This window comes from Gadus chalcogrammus, chromosome 3 (assembly GCF_026213295.1).
Source record: "Gadus chalcogrammus isolate NIFS_2021 chromosome 3, NIFS_Gcha_1.0, whole genome shotgun sequence".
In the NCBI taxonomy this organism is placed as follows: domain Eukaryota; kingdom Metazoa; phylum Chordata; class Actinopteri; order Gadiformes; family Gadidae; genus Gadus; species Gadus chalcogrammus.
The window spans coordinates 16,833,367-16,852,370 of NC_079414.1; the positions used below are offsets into that span (position 1 = coordinate 16,833,367).

Below are 19,004 nucleotides of genomic sequence, written 5' to 3' on the forward strand. Positions count from 1 at the left end.
CTCTTCCTCTCTCTATCTCTCTCTCTCTCTCTCCTCTCTCCTCTCCCTCTCTCTCTCTCTCTCTGCCTTCTCTCTCTCTCCTCTCTCTCTCTCTCTCTCTCTCCCCATATAAACGACTAATTTCAGAGGGAATTTAGTTTTCCTTGTTCATCTTGTTTAATCTAGAGCTGCCTTAAAAGGCTCCTGTATCAAATCCATTAACTAATGACCATCCACCCCTCCATAATTCCCCATTATCAAGAAAAAACAACAACATAGAAACCAAAGCAGCCATTTGTAGATTAAGACAAAACATTAAGCTAACATCGCTGTGCTAGTCATTATCAGCAGATACACCGGGAATGGCTCAACACAGCGGCTTTGTCAAAGACGAGATACAGCTCAAGTTAATGGTGTTTTTTATTAATCTCCCTCCAAGCATCAGAACAGGAGACAACTACGGCTTGATTAGAAGGAAAGGCCAGAGCTGTATCCCTGGAGGACCTGGGAGGGCGAAAAGAGGCTTTTCATCACCCTGCCGTCTGAGTAGCACAATCATGCTAGAAGAAGAAAACTAGCGTTGTATATTCTGGCATATAGATCATGAACTCAAAACAAAATTTGCACTGCAATTACTATCTATTCATTTATTAGGCCCTTTTATCAGAAGCAATATGGGGTGAATTCATATACATGCCGTGATGGAGTATGGCAAGGTTATCCTGCTCAACTGCTTGAACACAGTTTGGCTGGGACTAGAAGACCTCAAATACACTATCTTGAGACACAATTTGCAGATAGCTAGTGCTGACTATGAATATATCATGGGAAAACCAACACAGGTATAAAGAAATGCATGACAGAAACAACACAAAATATTTACAACGTTGGTATTACAATTTTAAAACAGCATAACCAAAGAGTAAATAGCTGCGTAATATGTTTATCAAAACACGTCTCAATTAAACCCACAAGTGTAATTGTTACAGTAAATATTGATCGCGAAGATTTACATCAAAGAAAACACCAGATAAACAGTTTGTTGTGTATGACTCATTTAGTAGGCCAAGCTTTGATTCACTTTAGCCTGCCTTGATTTGCGATAAGATAGCCTCCTCAAAGTGAATCCAATATAATCCGAGATTCCCTAAAGAAGGACATCCATGAGTATCTAATTACTTTGAAACCAAAAATCAATCATCCCAGATTTGACTGAAGCTAATGACTTCAGCGTTATTTTAGCCACACACTAGCGTAGCAAAAGATCACTATATCTGTGTTATGCTATTATCTGTTTAACACAGTACAATACAAAATACAATATCTGACTGCATGTTGTGTCATACTTCTTCTTTTTCAGAGGGCCTCCTAGATTCCCTGAGCTAAAACTGGTTGTCTGCTTGTAGCTGGGCCTGCTGTGATGATCCTCATTCTTCTGGAATCCAGGCTTTGATCAGAACCCCCCCCCCCACACACACACACACACACGCGCACCTACGGAGAGTTTGTGCAAACCTTGCACAGCGGGGAGTCCTGACATAGGGTGTGTGAAGGAAAAGGAACACATAACCAATGAAGAGATGCCAATCTTTGATTCTTTTGTTGTGTTGATTAAAAGACTTGAATACACATTGTGTACATGTTTGACCTCCCTTCAATCGCAAAAACAGTGGCAACTCTGTCTCTTTCGATCATAAAAACATTCTTCCCCAAACTGAATATATATTAAAATTATGGCTGGAGGGATTTAAATACAACAGGGAGGTAAGTTGTTGGTTTCATTTGATATATTTATAAAAAAGTATAGATATAATATACTGTACAAAAAGTGATTGGAAAGAGCAAGCTTGCCTTTCAGTTCAGAAGAAAACGCTTATACGTAAAATGTATACATGTAAGAGGCATGCTTATACAGTGATAAGTACAGTTTTGTAGCCCTAACACTGATAAACGTTCAGAATCCCAAAATAGAGGCACCCTCAACCAACCGACCAACCAATTTGGTGAACAAAGAAATGAAGTCTTGATTTATTTATGCATCTTCTTCCTCCAGCGGGAATACAAAAAAACGAAACACAAAAGCTTGCACAATTCAATAGCTTCGACCTGGATGCTTTTGTGCTAAAGTGCTCACCACCGTATTGCATGTAAATGAACTCTGCTGATCATTTTGACTCATTACAACGGCCAACCAATGACCCTCCCAGCCACTGTGTTTGACAAGATGTAATTGTTTTCCCAATCGTTATCCTTTTTAAGGGCCCTAAACCAGTGCTCCAGCCACACCGGTGGAACTAGCGTAACTCTAATTGAGTAATAGCTTGTGTTATAGTTTTCGAATCATTAACCTCCACAGCACTAGATAATTAGAGCACTTTTTAACGGGGACGTCGGGAGGCTGTTTATTTTGTCGCTGCTCCGCTGCCTGCTGTACCCCCGGCTTCAGCGGACACCTCCATTATTGATGAGCCACTCGGGGCAACACGTATCCAACTTTATCTCCCAGCCTTCAGTTCCGCTGTTAGTCGCTGCCTCTTAAAAGGCACCGTGGCAGGGCGCTTTTTTTCATGCCGAGTGGATTTAAGCCGTCTGAAAGAAGGATTGTGTTCCACAGTGTCGTGTAACACAACACACGCTCTAGCTTCGAAAAATATGCTAAACTTGCTTATGTTTCATTTGTACAAATCCTTAACGTCTGCAAGATCGGTCGGTATTATCACGTTACAAATGTGTTTGTGTCTTTTTGTAACACATGTGTTTATGAGTGTGTGGTCCTTCAAGAATAGCTTTTACATGCACACTCAAACGGAGGCTACATGTGTGTAGACAAGCTTTGAGTTCTGTCTCATTACTTACGGTCAAAGCTAGGAGAGAGCAAGCTGAGAGAGAGAGGGAGAGAGAGAGAGAGAGCGAGAGCGAATGGGAGAGAGAGAGCTAGCTGAGAGAGAGAGAGAGGGAGAAAGGGAGAGAGAGAGAGAGAGAGAGAGAGAGAGAGAGAGAGAGAGAGAGAGAGAGAGAGAGAGAGAGAGAGAGAGAGAGAGAGTATTCTCAGCAGAACCATCCGATATTAAGGAAGGAGTAGCTTCACAGTGCTTAGCGCCTTAGTGTTTCACAACGCGAGAGAGTTCTATAGAGCTGTCAATATTAACCCACACACACACACACACACACACACACACACACACACACACACACACACACACACACACACACACACACACACACACACACACACACACACACACACACACACACACACACACACACCTTGAATTACACATCCGGAAAGCAGTGAGTTGCTTATGCATAGGCTAGGACCAAATATGGATAGTCGCCACTTTACATCATAAAATTTAGTTCTGAATTAAGTGAATTCAGGTTCATGCATTGGGTTGTTTTGCAATTATTTGTAGTTATTCATGAAAAGATAATCTTTCATGTTTCCAGCAGCTTTACTAATCATAAAAGTTTGGTATTAGGTATGTTTTGGGGGTTTCACTTTCTTTCTAGAGCTTGTCTGTTTGTTTTCACATTGCTCTTCAATATGGGTAGTCCTGCAGTGCAACCTCATGCAAACTTTGAACCATTTACAAGCAACCTTTTTCTTTGATATGAGGGACTCCAGCACAGCTCACACAAAGCAGCACTTTCACCAAAACCTACGATATAGAACGTACGTCTCTAGAACATGTCAGGTCTGCCTCTACACAATAGTCTTTTAAATCAGTGTTGAAAACATTTCAGTTTGACAGTTTTTACTTCAAATAATAGTATATTGGCATCCTATACTTTATGTAATTTAGTTTATTAATTTTTATGATTGTCCTTTCAAAGCATTTTTTACATGTGATTTCTTCCTTTGTAAAGCACTATGAACTGCCTTCGATTTGAATGGTGCTTTATAAATAAATTTGCCTTGCCTTGCCTAATCAAAACGGGATCACACAGAGATAAAGGTAAGCCCAGGCTCCGTGTTTTGCACAGTCTTAAAAGACTCTCTAAAGACCAAGTTCTAAAGTAATATATATATGATAAATGATGTAAAAATACTGTAGTTCTTAAAAACTATAATCTCATCTGTTCAGTGGTGAGAGTATGGATGAGTGGAAAGTGTTGTGTTGTGGGGACGTCGTATGGTGTAAATAAAACATAAAACCAAACATAGGATTAAGCCATAAAGGCACAACCAAAACTATAAAGCACATAACCAAAAGGTAAAATACGAAACCAAAATAAGCTCAAGCAAAAGATAAGGCTGATGTGGTCAACCTTATGAAGCCTGCAGGCCAAACCTGCATAGGTGCACGACATCAGCTGACAACCCGCCACCCACTGGCGCCCTGAACCAGATAGGCTAACACGGGGGAACCAGCAGACAAAGATAGGATTTTCACAATAAACATATTAAGTAAAGAGGGATTGAACTCCAATCGAAGGCTTTAAGGCATTGGCTTAGGCCTCATTGTGCATTGCCCAGTCCTCAAAAACAAGTTAAACTCAGCATGGAATTAGCCGTCAAGCGACTGGAGTCTTCTCGTTTAGAAAGAACTGCAGGGCCTCTATTGCCTCTGGTTTAATAAGTGCATGGTGGCCCAACTAATGGTTGTTATGTTTCAATCTACTACAAATGTACTCTGGAGAAGTATTATGTCCAATAGTGTTTTGACCAATTGGAAGGTAGACAAGTCAAGTCGATGCCAGACCTGGATTGCGACCAGATTGCCCATTATGACCATGTTTGCTGCCAGGATAGTCTCTCCATGCTTACCGGTCTCACCAAAATATGAAATTGTGTGTTGAGGCGAAAGCCAAAATAACAACACCAAATACGTTACCAAACACTTAGTTTCAGCGCTCAAATGTTTCAGTCCATCAGGCTTCCTCAGAAACTGTCACGGTTTCACACTCTACATTTTGGCTTTGGAAAAAACAGCCTGGAATTCTGGTGTTTTGTAAACACGTCAACAAAAATCAGCGGGGGAGAAGAGTAAAGTAACCTCTTCTGCTAAAATATTTACTTATGGTCAGTTCTTCCCTAGAATTTAAATGTGGTTGCTTAGATTACCACTGTATCAACATTAGAAATACTTCCACATCTAGTGAATCCATCTCGCCCTCTCTCTGATCCACACCTCCCCCTCTCTGAGATTGAGGTGTGCTAGAGATATTATCTGGCCTTCGACTGGGTCAATATTGCCTCTGCAGGCCTGTGAACCTGATAGACTATAAAAAAGATGGCCAGAGGTCAAAGACATGACGAGCCCCTGCCGGAAAGACACACAGGAAGAGGGGCTTTAGTCCACCTAGAAGTCCAGCCAGAATGGGTCATCAGGAATGGGCGTTCTGTGTGAGAAATACATTCACTATTCAGAGTTTTGGATGGTTTTGGATAGATTTGACCACTAAATAATAAAAAGAGAGATAGAGGGACAGAGAGAAAGAGAAAAGGGAGATAATAGGAAACATATATATTCAGGAATATACATACAAATAACCCAACACAGAGAATACTGACATAACACAGACTGGCTGTGCCATTACTAAGCCCACTAAATTGCAAAAATCCATTCGTTTCCACTTTACTGGGTTTAAGTATTGATATTGATAAATCTTGCTGAATTATGAAATAAACACACACACACACACACACTCACAAACACAGCCACACACACACACCAAAGAAAAATCTACACTGCTGTTTATGGGCTATATCAGCCAGAGAGTACAACTCATTCATCCCTTGATGCCTTTGAAGATGATTGATTCTAAGGCTGGGCGGACAATTTAATTCCTCTAACAGAGACAGCTGTTCCTTTCAGTGCAAAAAATGAATTTTCTGGAAACCAGGCAATGCACTGGTTTTAGTCAATCACAACAAATAGGAGCAGAGTGCTGAATTGCGGCTGCATTTGGGTTAGCAGGTTCATCTGAACCTACATAGGGATGTAACCGCGTCTTGCTCTTGGTCGTTGGAAAGCATGGTGGGCCTAATTCATGCAGTATAAAATGATAAATGATTAGAATGGTATGTTGCTATTGAGTTATAATGTTAATTTCAATTTTAAGTGACTTCCAGGGGGCCTTAATTTGACGTTGTGACTCATGTGTACTCAAGATCACCGGTGAAATTCTATCTGACGTGACTCATGCAGAAATCATGTTCACGGACGAGTTAACAGGCGTTAATTCCCATCATGACATTTCATTCTAATGAAATTGCAGTCACATGACGTTAACTTTCTAATTAACCATATGACGAGTCGACTTCTAAAACAGCTGTAGATCATGTAATGTGGGGTAATGTTATGTTATCCGTGGTCAAAAAGATATAACAAAAATAAATATCATATAAATAAATTAGCGTCTTTACCATATTACTTATTTTTGCATGTTTCCCCAAAGTTAAGAGGTAAAGGTGGTATGACCAGTACCATACTCAACAAAATATATAATGAGGAAATGTTACATAGAACAATTAAATACTGTGTGTTACATTGCTAGGTTATTCCAGTATTACAAATCATGGAGGAATAGGATACAAGAAGTCTACTTTTATCTATTGTGTATTTTGTAACTTATTTATTATTTGAATAAGTAGATGCTTTTATACAAAACATTACATTTAGAAGCTGGTAGGGGTTGGGCATCTTGCTCATGGAAGCCCATAGATACACTCTGTGGACATTGAGAATCAAACCCAGTACCCTTAGGCTTCGGGTCAAACAACCTCCATGCAAATATGATTATAATATAGCAAACAATGTCTCAGACAAAAATTCGGGCCGATTGGGGAGGTGGCCAGAACAAGTGGTAAGGGGCAGGAGTCAAGGCCAGATTTGAAAGGAAATCCAGTCCCACATGGAGGCTCTAAATCTTCGTGTTTCAATTCAGTCAACCCCAGATGTTGTAAAAAGGTATTAAATTAATTTAATGAAGACAATGGTTTCGGTGCATTTCATTCGATAAAAGAGGTATCGGTGCAGCGGTTGGTGCATTTCCACATCTGAACATTGATTTTCTATCATGGCGGACACATTACTCTGTATAATAGCACCCTAGGATTTAGTGCACATTACGCCACAACTCTAATAAAATGTATTTAATCAATAGCAGAATGTAGTACCTTCATAAAAACCTTAAGGTCTGCATGAGCTTATCAACCTAAATCCTTAGCTCTATCTGCTGTGTTCATCATTACTGCCCCCTCATGACAAAAAAGATCTTCAAACTCTCCTTTTCTTTAACACTTAAGCTTAAGCGTTCTCCATGCAGCAAAGCTCTGAGTCGTCTGTACCTTATGTATTGCTGCAGGTAATGCACCCGTGTTCACCAACGCATACTTTGGGAGTGAAATAGAGGGAGATGGCAAGTGATTGAGTAAGATAGTGTGTGTGGACATCTGTGCATGTGGACATGAACGTGTGTGTGTGTGTGTGTGTGTGTGTGTGTGTGTGTGTGTGTGTGTGTGTGTGTGTGTGTGTGTGTGTGTGTGTGTGTGTGTGTTAGATAAGACAGGGATTAATAAACAATTGACAAATCCGAGAGCCTACTGTATGTGGGCATAAATATACAGAGAGAGAGAAAGAGAAGCAAAGGTAAGAGGGTAGAAGGCCAGAGAAAGAGAGAGTGGGGGAAGGAGGAAGGGTGGAGAGAGGAAGAGAGTGAAAGAAAGAAAGAAAGAAAGAAACAATGAGGAAAGGGAGCGAAGGAAGGAAGGGTTTTCATCAACAGCGTGAGTCTCCTTTGCAGGACAGACATTGATTGATGACCAGCAAGCCCCTCCACACCACATCACCTCACAGTAGGTGACAGCACTAGATGAAATGCCATGACAGACAGGGGGGGGGGGGGGGTTCTTGTAAATTTTTTCCACACCACCGGCCACATGCACTAAGTCAATCATCATGTGTGTAGGGGGTGATGAATACTGGGTTTCAGCAAGGATAGCCGCCACTATCATGAAATATGTAAATTGAAAACCTCTTTTAAATGGTATGTCAATAGAGTAAACATGGCTAACCAGGAGAAAGGTGGCCAACTGTGAGTTGACAGCAAAAATGTAGATGGGACCAATGGGACCATCAGGGAAAAACTGTAAACTTTTGTGACATCTTGTGTGAATAGGTTCTATCTTTGCACTTGTCCTGCTACTAACATGTTGGCAGATAAGAGAATAGGATTGAAGGTGGTAATCTATGAGTTGAATCAGACTGCGCTATTGTGATGCACTTGATGATTAAATGGTGCTCACATATTGAGGACAAAATATAACAGCAAGAAATCGAAATTCCATGCGCCAAGAAGAAAGTTTCTGTATACATCGCATGGTGTGCACAGTCTTTCAAAACACACATAAAAAATGCCCCAGGGTAGACTCAAGGCAGCAGAAATTGTGCCTTAAAAATTGTCCACTAGTTGTGAAAGGTTCTGGGGAACACAACCCCGGCACAACTGAACCAAATAAATCTTTTCTTGTTGGCGGATTCAGGAAACATGAGGTATACTCCCAGAGCATTGAAGACACCATTTCTGAGCTTCTCCATTGCATTCAGCTTATCGTTTGGGTTAAGGTGAATTGATAACATATTGACAATAGTGCTAAGCTCGAGGAAATAAATAAGGTTTGCAGTTTTTGAATATTTTTACTCCTGGCTTCACATCCATTTTATCTCTGTGTAGAAATGTGTACAAAAAGACAAAGTTTCAGGCAAATTTTCACGGATAATTCCTATTATTCTGGAAGCAAGAATTCAATCGCCTATGAGCAGGACCTGTGTGTGTCATCTGTGATGTTAATCACCCTCCTGAACAATAGGTAGACAGTAGAGACTGCAAAAACCACCGGAGAATGCAAGTGCCTCCATGGCGGTTGTCTGTGACAGAAATGGTACAGTACAGCGGTGAGAAATGGGTTGTTCAAACAGCCCAGAGGATTGTCCTACTGCAGTGGCTGTACTCTCCAGTCCTCTGCATCCTCCCCTGTCGCCACCCTGTTTCAATCCCCTTTCCAAGACAGCCCAGCTGGCCACCTCTCAGCTCGACACTGCTGAATCTGTTTTGCTCCATTGACAATAAGCTTTGGAATCTTGTCATCACATTGGTGCAATTTGTAGTGGATGCCAAAGCGCTGTGGTACAAAAATGATTCCTCTCATTTTGTAGACACAATTGCATTCTTGTATTTTATAAAAAGGTTTATCATGGGGTTTTAGGGGAGGTGACCATTCGTAGCTAAGGTATGTGGCCATAATTAGTGGCCTTTAACCATGATAAAAAAACAAGAATCATAAGTCCTTTACCACTAAACCACCCTAAATGGTTAGATGAGATAGATTATATGGCGCTTCAGTTATTACACTAACCACGATTGTGACTTTAGATTGGATGCGATTTGAAAAAGTAATCATTTGCTCAATTAATTATTGTGTGTTACTCGAGATGGGACTGCGCTATTGGGTTGAATTTAATACTATGAAAAGAGATTGCTTAAATTAACTGACAGAGGATCGCCAATATCACCCGAGTTAATACAATATTACATTATATGAATCCACATTTTTTCTGTGTTACTATTATGAATATTCTTTGCTTAAGTTTCATTTGATAGTGGTAGTCATAGGTATCCATATTCTGAGACAGAGAGAATAAGAGAGCAAAATTACAGTGAGGTGGGAGTGGAAAATGGAAAATATAGCTTAGTAGTAAGCAATGTATGAAAATAATAAAAAACACACATTTGACAGGGAAATTTCACCTACAACTTAGAGAGCCAACTCAGCATTTAACGGCTGTCTGACATTTGCATTACTGTGAAGAAAGTTACACAGGCACGTTTTTGCGTCCACCTTAAGTCATGATCATCTATAATCAGACATTTCAAGAATAATCGTAATGCTATCTCTTAAAGCGCTATTGTAGTCTATCTGGCACATACAACAGCAAAAAAGGGTACAAGCCTCATCTCTTTGGGGTGAGCTTGATGCAAATTCTCTTCTTGTTCGTTGCTCAAATTCATAGTCCTTAAAGGCAAGAACCTACCATTGGATATTCAATGAAAAATTTAAATTCCATTGGATTTTTCCAATGGAAAAATTCGAACAACAGTTGGATTTTTACCTTTAAATGACAAAGGCTTCTAAAACCACGTGTAAAGTATAGTCAGGGTATTTGTTCCACAAAATGTCATACTGTCTGCAAATAACCAAGCATTGCATATTTCGTAAAATTGAAGTTTTTCATTCAGGGAAGGCAAGGAACATTTAAATGTATAAACATGCCAAGGGGTTTGGGAAATCTGCATAGTCACCAGGAGAACAGAACAGAATTACACCATTCTACTCCCTAAATGTCTCATCTGCTTTTTGCCTTAAAATTCCACTGCACTTTAGAGAACAAAAACAAAGCTAAATTGAAGTTTGTGTGTTGCCTGCAATAAAATCATGCACAGGTAAACAAACAGACAGCCCTCGCTGGTGGTGGTTGCTGCTGATGGTGGGGGGGCTCTTTAAGTGCATTGTGTATCCCTGAAGTGGTGTTTCACTTCAGGGAGGATAAAAACATGCAGCTACTGACATCCACAGCTACTGGATGAATGTGAGCAACCAGGAAAATACGTGCTATCCCATATGTCTTTTACAGCCCTGCCTCTGATAGGTACCTATTTTACAGGCTTGTGAAGGCATTCCATTGATCTTGAAATCAGGGTGACACTTGAATAAATGTGCAGGGATATCGTTTCTTGGGTCTGCACTCAGCCCACGACAGAGCTATCTGGGGAGCTTAACACAAGGCCGTTAACACAAAACTTGCTGGTTGCTGGAGTTGTAATTATGCTAGAAAGCAAGTTGCAGGAAGATGAAACAATGCTTGTTCATCATCTTTATCAAGTACTTTTTACTGTAGTCATTAATTACTTTTATCTAACACTAGTTGCAAGGATATGTTTGATGTATGCGCTAGGTACATATGGGTAAGCAGCCTGGGCTTCACCTAGGCCCCATTAGATATGAGTTACTTTCATCTATAATAAAATTTAATAACGACTTCATCTGCAGAAACGTCTTGTCTGCGTTGCTTTGAGCAAATGGTTTTTGAATCGTCAAGTCAACATCTGGTCGATAGTTGTAGTGTATTTGACCGTTGTTTTTATTTGTAGCGGGATGATTCAGAAACTGCAGACAGCCATACGTCGCCGTCCATCAGATCCACCACAGCTCCAGTAACTCTCAAGGAGTCCCCCGGGCTTCTCTATTTACATGCTGCCTCTTGGTCACATAATTCGCCACGACAGCCTTTCCTTTCACTTCATTAGGCTCAATGGCAGCAGAACGGAGGTCCTCCCGCGTGGGGCTAAGCGGCATGTGAAACATTTCAGCCTCGACATCGACAGCCTCACAGTCACCCTTTTTCAACAATAGGTCCTTTGGGTCATTTTTGACCCGTGTCTCTATTTGAGGCACATGTTAAAAACATGAGCATGGCTGCGTTCTACCAACTCCGCAACGTGGCCCCCCTTAGACCCTCTTCCCTCTTTTGCGGATGCTGACACTCTTATCTATGCTTTAAAGTGTAATTCAGGTGAACATTTTACCCAGGGTCTTTGTTTTGGCATGTATACACATCAAATAAGCCCTCCAGATACTTTTTTCATTGAAAATCGAGTATAGAGATTGCCCGGCGCAATGTTTGGCATCCACATTATTGGTTAGGGGTTTTCAATCTGCATTTTTTAACCACTAATATCGCTCAAAATAGTACTAAACCGCTGCAGTAGCATGATTAGGGTCCCTACACATAAAACAAAGCATCAACAACTTACTTAGCGTACCGGGAGTTCATTAAAAAAATACTGTTTTAGAAGTAAATTACCTGCTACCGCAAATAATATAATAGAGGCGCCAACAAATCAAACTTGATAGGCTACTTGACTGTTTATATACCTCTTGATACTTGACTGTTTTAAATTTGTTTGCGTCTCTATTATATTGTTTACGGTAGCAGGTAATCGACTTGTGTGGACTTCCTGGAAACATGGACCTACCGGTAAGGCACAGACTTGGAAAACAGTATTTTTTTTAATAAACTCCCAGTACACTAACTAAGTTGTTGATGCTTCGTTTTATGAGTAGGGACCCTAATCAAGCTACTTCAGAGGTTTGCTGCTATTTTGACCAATATTAGTGATTAAAAAGTGCAGATTTGTGGTTCTCAATTATTGTCATACTGTCATAGGAGTCTTTGAAATACTATTGAGAATCTGCTAATATTTATTTATTCATCTGTACAAAACAAATTTGGTATGGTGTATGATGCTGGTGTATGACTGTACACCAGCATTCTGCATAAAATCACCTTATTATCTAAATAGATTAATAAAATTAGCTGAGATAACATCTGCAACAACTTCAAACAATTTCAAGTTCAGTTTATTAACTCAATTTTGAACATTTGAACAACAATGCTAAGTCTGTGTGAATCTCAAAAGCAAATTATTCACTGGGGTTTGCATTTAATTCAAAATGTTTTCAAACAGTCAACATTGGTCACTTGTCAGCTCATTCCCTTTCAAAAATATATATCAATATGTTCATCTTTGAAGCATGAATAAAGACACCAAGTCCCTCTGTCATGACTTTGTAAGGTCAAAATTCTGGAAAACTTCTGACCCTTGGTATTATGTTTATTTAAAATTGTAATCAAATAAGTAACCTATAAAAGAAAAGACACTAAGTCCCACCTGCCGCTCGCGCCCCCCCGGACACCTCACCTCACCTCAGGACTATTGCATTTCTGCAATAGCATTCTCATCAACGTCCCCGCTAAAATCGATGCCTACGCACCAGAACACCCTCCATGAACCATATCCCATTTATTACCGGTCAAACATAGGATCCCATACAAGACTACATGCCGCATTCTACCTCACTGAGCTCCATCATCCCTACACTCTGCAACTTGAGCTCTTGCGATGCGGGCTGTCTTCTTGCCTATCCTCAAACCAGTTTCAGGTTGGCGTAATAGGGGGACAGATCCCTCAGCTGGGCCCTACCTCGGATATGGAATTCAGCTCTGCCTTCAAATCCCCTCTTCTTCAGCACTTCAGCTAACATCTTTTCCAGGTCCTCCCCGCCTTTACCTTGTCTTTGTATTCATTGGTGTTGTTGTTCTGATTGTACAGCGTTTTGAGTCTGTGAAAAATGCTTTACAAAATAAATATTTAATTTCAAGGATCAAGCATTCAACGAAGCAGTGGTGACTGGGGATGTGCATTTCTGGCATAATTACGAATCAATATTCGCTGAGAAGTATTCGAATAGTATTCGAAAATCTGTCAATCAGGAACCCTGCACGCACGCACCTCTTATACACGCACGCACCTCTTATACACGCACGCACCTCTTATACACGCACGCACCTCTTATACACGCACGCACAATGACACAGGGAGAGGCTTTTAGGATTTGTATGAAATCAATCATTTCAACAACTGCGCCATCAAAATTCAACATCAAAATTATGACGTGGGCTTAGGCAGATAGGCCTATATGCGCCGAAAACAGATTGTTATATATTTTACTGAACACAGCCTGCATGACGGTGAACTAGACACTGTGGCAACCCGTCTCTGGCACAGCGCCCCTGGAGGCCAGGGGGGCAGGTTGTGGAGGCGGTGTACCACCGATTCTCCACAGATGGCGCCAGTAAGAACATTGGGGCCAATTAATGAAATGCGGAGCACCTGAGGAGCAGGTGTGGAAGCATGCTTTAAAAAGCATGCTTCCACACTCATTCAGGGCTCTCCTGGTTCGCGGGTGCGGAGAGACCAGTCTCGTGGGTTGTGGGATTCCACCTGGAGGAACAAGACTGTCGATTCCTCAAAAGCTGAGTTTTGTTTGGTTTGATAGATTTATAATTTACTATTGAATAAAAGTGCCATTTTGGCTCTAAGTTATCTCCAGTTCGTGTGCTTATTGGAAGGAGGCGGCTCACTCACCAAGCCCGGTTGCCACAACACGTCATACATATGGAAACTATGACCCAAAAAATGACTTCACACAGTGCATTTTTTACAATTTATTTGTTACCAGCATTAGCAGTGTTGATCAGCAGAGAAACATCGCTTAGGAACCGAGGACACTGGGGTTGATAAGTTACCGGACTACTTGTGGAGTGATACGACAGAAAAAAAAGAAATCTATGTTCCTTGACAGCGGTCATTATATGCTTAGCAACGGTGAATGTGAAGGCCCATGCAAGTGAACGGAGCGTTCAACAGCATTAAGAAGAGCCGTGTAATAAATAACGATAGTCCCATTCATCATTCGATTTTCTAAGTGACTGTGTCTATTCGACTATTCGACGAACGTGGCCCATCCCTAGTGGTGACCATGATCAACATTTTATTTTGTAATAGTAAAAAAATACACCTTAACAATGTACAGTACAAACAAACAAATAACTATGCACAAGATAAAAATAGATGTCACTGTCTAATAATCGTACTAGTAGCCTGAAGCTCCAGTTTCATATTTTAATCAAGTCATGGTAATTGAGTTCAAACAGTGTTAAGCCTTGCCGAGCAAAGATTAGAACTGAACAGCTCCTCACCAACATGCTTTCATTTCTATGATAAATCATCTAATTTGCTGTTAAACATGAAGGCTTCGATATCGATAGATAAAATAAATCAAGATAACTGAAATCTATATTCAATATCTAAAATTGGTTAAGTAGTTCCCCTTTAATCAAATTATTCAGTGAAAAAGGTACCCTTTAACTCTGTTGCACAATTGTCCTCGTTTGAACAAATGTTTTCAGGTGCTCTTTAGATATGTTGTATTTAGATTGACTTCAAGGTACTGTTTATCTGCACCGAACCAAATGCATGTGGGTATCCACTCGTCTTTTTCGGACACATGAACAAACCAAGGAACCCCCCCTCCCAAAAAGGTTCTATATGATTACTAAATGTTTTTTATCCCATGACGTCCTTTCCCATTTACTTTTTTTTTCTATCACAAAAAACATAGGTGCTTGTTCATTAACTCCTCTCATTCACACTTTAAGAATGTATAGATTCTGAAAACAAGTAATTTTAAGGTGAACTAATGATAAAAAAATAAATCATTAGAAAATGATGTGAAGTGTATATTGGGCAAGATTGATTGTGTATTGGCATGTCTAAAATAGAAAGAAAAAGAGTTAGGCAATATTTCCCTAGAATTTCTTACATTTTGATTGTGTCATAAAATGTATACGACCCTAGCGTGCACACGTTTTATGAAGCATAACACGGTTGTTACAAATGATACCCTCAAGGGCTCACTTGCAAATTAATACAATAATTCATGTCCTGCAGAACAATGGGGACAGGTATATGTTTGCCTAAACATTATTTACCTATGCATTAGCTCTTTGCTGTATAAGATAAACACTATAATTGGGTTAACATAATGAAAATCCTCCTGTCAATTGCACTTCTATATTTTTTTCTCATTTGTCACTTTCCCAACATTAAGTGAACATAAATATGTTATTTGTAAGTGTTTGTTTGTGGGAACAGCTGTTGGCTTGATCATATATGCACTATAGCAGCACCTGGGGCCCTGGGCTGTCATCTGCCACTGTAAACACTGCTTTGTGCTAGTTCAGCCCTTTGATTGGTAATGCAAGTGTCTATTTGTTTTCAAACTGGCCTAGTTAAGGGAAATTCCTTCATGGACCATTAGTTGTGATTTAAGCGTGTCTTAATAATTAGATTTCAGAAGTAGCCAAAAAAAAACATCTAAATGTGATGTTTGGTTTGACCAATAATACAAGTACATTAGAATAGGTTTTCTGTAAAATAGACCAAACTGAAGGAAGGAAGAAAAGAAGGTAATTGGAAGTAAAAGTATATTTAACCGATAGGAAGAATTTGGTTTGTGGTACCTCGAGAGAAAACATGGCATTGTCCTGCTATGTATGATTGATGCCTCTCCAATCCTCTTGGTCAAACACGCTAAAAGACTATAGCAGGAATGGAAAGAAATCCAATTACTTTTGAAGCCACATTGGAAGCACCAAATAATAGTCGCTGCCACTGATATAGAGACTGGGAGTGATGCTGACTATATATATTCAGACGTCATACACCACAATGTAAATGAACAATCAGTCCCTGCAGCATTTCGCGGGCCTTTTTAGAGATTGTTGCGGCCTAAAATGCCTGATGTTGCGTGAGCTTTTCCAAAAAGTTGCGATGAAAGTTGCAGTGTTTTTTATGTTTTTGTAGCGATTACAGTGCCAGAGGAAGTGAAAGTTGCGATTTTCCTGATTTGTTAAATTTGTTAAACATCAAGTTATTACTGAAAAAAACATTAATTAAAACGAACAAAAACACTGAGAAATGGTCCCATGAATAATTGATTCTTGATTCTTTCTGCACTGGATGCAACAGCCTGTGTCATAGTGATCTGCCTCGTCATCTGATGTCCTGCCTGCAGTTGTGCAGTTCGGTAGTTATGTTTCGCGGTGGCAAAATGCTTATCATTGGAAGATTTTAGCTTATGTTCCACCACAATGTTGCATGCAGTGCAAAATAATTTTCCCCCGCTTTCATGTAGAGTACCAGGATACTGCTTCTCGCAATCTTTCGCAGTTATTTTGGTCTGCAAGTGTGAAACGTTGGACGTGAACATGCTGCATGAATGCTTGACTCGCTTGAACGTAGTAAACACAGAAGTAAGGTGGAAGGTAGTTTGTCGACGTCAGTTCAAGACGACACAACTGTCAAATTTGCGAGAAAGTTGCGGTGGTTGCTTAAAATTGCGAAACCGCCCTTAATTTGCGGTGATTGGTTGATGTTGCGTTGAAGTTGCAAATCACAACATCATTGCGACATTGCATCATTTTTCATTGATTTTGTGATGGTCACCAATAGCAATGAATGAATGCCCTCTGAGTCGGTTTCGGTGAAAAAATTATAAATAAATATCAATGAATATTCATGACAAATGTCTCACCTCTGATTGGCTAACAGCACTGTCCATCACTGTAATAAACCCAATTAAACCTCCAGAGACACGGGAAGAGAGACAGAGACAGAGACAGAGACAGAGAGAGACAGGGACAGAGACAGAGACAGAGACAGAGACAGAGACAGAGAGAGAGAGAGAGAGAGATCTCTTGGCCAAGAAAGAAGAGTTGAGGAAGTTATGGTTGGGTTGAACATTCATTCACCGTGACCGCGGGCCGGGAACTCCCGCGGCTCCTGTCGTGCCCCGGCCGCGGCACCCCGCGGCCCGGGCACCGTGACCTTTGGCACCATGGCACGGCCAGCGCGACTGTGGCCACGGTACTCCCGCCGTGCCCCGTGAATGAATGAATGGCCCGGGAACTGCGGGCACCGTGACAGCGGCCCGGGCAACGCGGGAACCGCGGCCCGGGAACCTCGGGCACAGCACTCCCGCGTCTCCCGCCGTGCCCCGTCATGAATGAATGGCCCGGGAACCGCGGGAACCGTGACAGCGGCCCAGGCAACGCGCGCAACACAGCCCAGGAACCACGGGCACCGCGAAAACAGATCGCGCAAATAGGCCTACATTTTGTATTTGAAATGCAACGGCCTTATCGTGGAGACTACGCTCACCTGAAACAGAACAATAGCAAGAGAAAGGAGGAAAACGGGCCGTTTTGCTATCGCCATGTTTGATTGTGTTGTGTTGGTTATTGAACTGTTAACCCGCGAACTTGGGTTATGCTTATCAGCCATACTATAGAGATCATGACGATAGCTGATGTAACGGGAGTCCGGGCGTGTGCAGGACCGAACCGCGCTGTATGACCACTGTTAGACTGAGCATAGACAGTGAAAAGTAGCTGAGACGGTAGAGGGGTTAGAAGCCAATAAATGAAAATATGCTATTTATTTCAGCTAGCCTAAAAACTGATTTTTTTCCTTTTGCAAAAAGGAAAGGAATGGATTTGAAAACCATGAATGCTTAAAATCCCCTCCCCAAAAAATAAAAAAAAATAATCACATTCCCAGCACCCCCTTGGTTGTGCGAACGCCCCTGTTGAGAAACAATGCTATTGAAGATGCTTTAATACGCTGTTATAACAATCGTATAAAGACAGGCTATGTGAATGTTAATTCAGAAACCATCAGATTCTGATTTATTGCCAAGGTTCCTTCCCACACAAGGAAATTGTCTTTGTAAGTTGGAAAACAACTGCTCTCTTGGGATTTAGAAATGCTAGTAACAGTAGCCAAAACAACAAAAACACAATTAAATTTGGCAAATGTTAGTTATATTAATATTATTAGTTTTTGAAAATAAAGTACAAGTAGTATTGCGCCAATATAAACTTAACAGGCCACTAAAGTCACTAAATTGGCAGACTATGCCATTAACGTCCTGGTATCAGACGACCATCAGATTAAACGGGCATATAATATATGACAGACACATTATAAGGTTATGTAAAAATAACTATGTCAAATAACCCAATTATTATTCACAGTGGGTTGCAACAGACATTCCCTTCAACTAATCCTCTTCATCCTCCTGCAAGAAAAAAACAGGAAACAGACCTTTTATCTCCTCGTGCTCGGTAAATTTATATAACTATTAATCACGGTTAATCCTTCAGGGCTTCCTGGGTCAACCTTTAGCACAACCACTTCTCCTACGCCACAAGAGCTCCTTCAATCCAACATATTAGTCTTCTTCTCTTCCCCTTCTTTGATCACGTGCTCAATTCTTCTTTCCCTGTCAAAGAGAGTCCCAGGGACGGACTCAGCAGGAAGCTCAGGGAGACGTCGCCTCCATGACAGAGTACATCTGCCTGCTAGCTAATACCGGCCCAGCCCCTAAGTGGAGGAGACAGTGAAGAAGGTATCAGGGATGGGTGGGAGGGGGGGACTGGGGTTGAGGGGAAGAAAAAGAGAAAGAGACCTAGCCATGATTGAGAGGTGAAGAGAGACAGAGAAAGAGAGAAAGAACAAGCATACACACACACACACACACACACACACACACACAC

At 40.9% G+C, this 19,004-nt stretch overlaps 1 long non-coding RNA gene across 2 annotated transcripts in view; it reads right to left on the reverse strand.

The window, feature by feature from the left end:
* Positions 1–392: 392 nt before the first annotated feature.
* Positions 393–19,004, reverse strand: part of LOC130379485 (uncharacterized) — a 55,445-nt gene continuing 36,833 nt past the window's right edge. The window contains exon 3 of one of the 2 annotated variants that reach the window (XR_008895127.1): positions 393–483. This is a non-coding gene — a long non-coding RNA (uncharacterized LOC130379485). Of the gene's footprint in view, positions 484–17,945; positions 18,832–19,004 lie in introns of those variants that run through there. The other variant, XR_008895128.1, reaches the window with a different exon arrangement.